A 1165-nucleotide genomic window follows, 5' to 3' on the forward strand; every position below is an offset into this window, starting at 1 on the left:
TCACTGCTAAAAACGTTGCTTGCGGGCCCTGTCTGCAATTAATTACATTCTGATGCAACTAAAACTGTATTCTCAATTACATTTCAGGGGAAATATATTTTGTTCTTGGATTACGTTCATTTGAAACATATTGAGGAAGGTGGGATGGTGGACGGATCAATCAGCCAACTCTCTAACATCAACAAAGTGACAGTCGTGTTTGTTACCGTAACCAATTTGTCTTTGAGGCTAAACCTAACCTTACCCTAACCTTAACCAAGTGCTTTGTGTTTCTAAACCAGGTAGATCTGTTTCAACCAGTCAGCATGAAGCCCTTGAATGGATCAGGGGTGAAAGGGCAGAGTTAAAACAAAAACCCACGGGACAGGGGGTGCTGGAGGACTGGATTGGGAACCACTGCCCTAACCTTAACCAAGTGGTTTGTCTGCCTAAACCTACCCTTTCCCTATCCTTAACCAGCTGTGACTTATGCCTAAACATAACCTTTCCCTAACCTTAACCAAGTATTTTTGGTGGCTAAAGGTAATAAAACAGGCTAAAATGCAAACATAACATACATAACCCTGATAATACGTTTCCCCCTAAACATAATTAAAGATGCAGTTTAGTTGTATGGGAATATAATTTTTAGGATACAGGGTTGGCATATACAGACTAGGGAGGAGCATTACCTGTTGTTTATTTCTCATTATATATATATATATGATAAAAAATAATAATAAAAAAAATAATTACATTGACAAAACAGGTCTGTAAGAAAAAACTCCTAAATTACTAACAAGAGGGATGAATCATGAGTTTTGTTATGATTGCTGTAATCATTTTGTAAGCCACATTTAAAAGAAATGTAGCCTTGAATACTATCATTTAAGTGTCTTCCTACATGATCTAACATGAGATGTGCACCATTTGAAAAAAAAAACATGAAACCTATACTCTCACTAAATAATTCATGGCCCAAAATGGTTCATGGTACAAAGAATAGCTAGTAACTCGATAACACTTTCACAGACTGGATCACTTACATTTTGCAGATATTAGATTATGAACTTCAGCTTTGGAATTGACCTCTTTCAAATTCTTTACACTTCTACCAACTCTACCCCTCCCTAGACTCTCCAAGATAAGGGAAAACCTTCTTAAATTTGGGACAACCTTAAAATCT

This window comes from Myripristis murdjan, chromosome 15 (assembly GCF_902150065.1).
Source record: "Myripristis murdjan chromosome 15, fMyrMur1.1, whole genome shotgun sequence".
In the NCBI taxonomy this organism is placed as follows: Eukaryota; Metazoa; Chordata; class Actinopteri; order Holocentriformes; family Holocentridae; genus Myripristis; species Myripristis murdjan.